This window comes from Centruroides sculpturatus, unplaced genomic scaffold (assembly GCF_000671375.1).
Source record: "Centruroides sculpturatus isolate CEXI.00-Female unplaced genomic scaffold, Cexi_2.0 scaffold7021, whole genome shotgun sequence".
NCBI lineage: Eukaryota > Metazoa > Arthropoda > Arachnida > Scorpiones > Buthidae > Centruroides > Centruroides sculpturatus.
The window spans coordinates 1-1,946 of record NW_019391121.1 but is presented as its reverse complement, the minus strand read 5'-3'; the positions used below and the strand labels follow the sequence as shown (position 1 = coordinate 1,946).

Below are 1,946 nucleotides of genomic sequence, written 5' to 3'. Positions count from 1 at the left end.
AATTTCTTGAATTTATATATATCATTAGGAAGACTTAAAGCGGGCCAAATATCTGTTGTAATCAATTTTGGACAAATTTGTAGAGGTAGTGTGTTTCTGAAAAAAAGCTTAATATTTCAATATTGACCAAATTATCCAACATAATCATGCAATCACATGTTTTATCATATACAGATCGTTCATCAATCTGTCCGCTATTACAGCATCCACAGCAACAGCAAATCGATAGTTTCTATAAGTGAAATTTACTTGTTTCACGAATGCTGCCATGTTAGTTTATTGAATACTCAACGGTCTTTTGTGTCATTGAGACTGTTGAGCTCAATGGTGGAACAGCACTGACATCATTAATTTCAACGGTCCATTTAGAAATGTTTTCTCACTGTTGAGTCAACCGTTGAATATAGAAATGTACAGATTGTATCTAAGTCAGTAAACATATTTGTTTATGACTTATAATCAAAATTCCAATCAGAGTTTGAGTTCAAGTATTCCTTCACATTTGAATTTGTAACATTCAACAACTACAGTGCAGCTGTTTATTAATTAAGCCTTCGGTTTATTCAAAATTTATTATGTTTAATTAAATATAGCAGTTGTCGTACTTCCCATGACATGGTTCAGACAGTTTAGTAACCTGCTGATTGTAATATAATTCCAAAACATTTTTGTATAAGTTGCAATTATGGATAAGAGAATTCTCAGACAGAACTTTATCTACAGATGAAAAAATAATTTTCTTCTAGTCATACCAAAAAAGTAAGCACATTGAATATACTGTGTTGCCATATATTTTTATATTATATTTTGTTATAATTTATACTATGTAGAATTTACAGATTTCTTTTTCTTTCTCTTTTGTCTTGCTGGTTTACTGTCTACAGTGGTAATAACTTCAGTGAGAGTGGAGATGGAGATATACATACAGAAGATATAAGTAAAAATGAAAAGGAAAGAGCAAAGAATTCCAGATAAGGTTATTTTTTAAACATGCAGATCAGAAAGATGATAACCAGAACTTAGTGATGTTGAGAAATGAATAATGAAAAGAGAACAAAATTAAGTTTTAGAGGATTTGCCAATGGAAAGAAAAATTGCCTGACACTGTACTGTTTCAGCTTTATGTGAATAAAAGCCCTGATATCAACCTGATTCGCCATTTGGGGCCAGATATATCTCTCTCTTGATTGATTTTCATGTAACCATATAATTTAATTAAACATTTGTTTTGAGATGATTAAGCTTAGGCATAATCATTTACAATTTTAAACACTGTTTTTGCTATAATGGACTGTTCGGAAATTACCGTGAATCACAGCATACCACTCTACACTTTAAACTGAATACAATGTCTTCTCATTCAGTGATACACAAGTTTTACTTTCATATTTAAGTTTGCATTATAATTTAAAAATATAGAGTGTGATTATAATAAGTTAGAACTTACACATGAATAACAAATTTCTAGCCAATTGCAAGCCCTTAGAAGAATATTTTTTAGATTTCCTTCTGGCATAATTCCCCCTAAAGCAGCACACTCCTTGGCTATTAAGTAAAGTGGTGGACATTCTTGATCTGAAAATTATATTAATTAAAATTTATGAAAATGATATTCAAAACTCAGATTTTAACCATTACAAAAAGAAAACTCCAAAAACAATTATTATATATTTTACCATATTTCTCTTCATTGAAAAACTTCCATTTTCCAAATGGTAAGTCAGAGTTCGAAACAGGACGAGCACTAAAACCTGGCAATGGACGGAATCCAGCATTCTGAGGCTGAACAAATCTCGTTTCTAAATAATAATAAATGAATTATTAATCTGTAATTTATTATAATTGAATCAATGGTATGATCTAATCAACAAAAATACTGTAAAACAGAAAGCTGACATATGAATTTCAAATACAGTAGAACCTCGAAAACTCGGCCCTCGATAACC

At 30.4% G+C, this 1,946-nt stretch overlaps 1 long non-coding RNA gene across 1 annotated transcript; it reads right to left on the bottom strand.

Annotated features, from left to right (window-relative positions):
• Window positions 1-1,446: 1,446 nt before the first annotated feature.
• On the bottom strand, window positions 1,447-1,831 carry LOC111617560. The gene is made up of 2 exons (XR_002755438.1): window positions 1,677-1,831; window positions 1,447-1,575 (listed from the first exon to the last, which is right to left on the bottom strand). It is a non-coding gene; the product is annotated as an uncharacterized LOC111617560 (long non-coding RNA).
• Window positions 1,832-1,946: the final 115 nt, after the last annotated feature.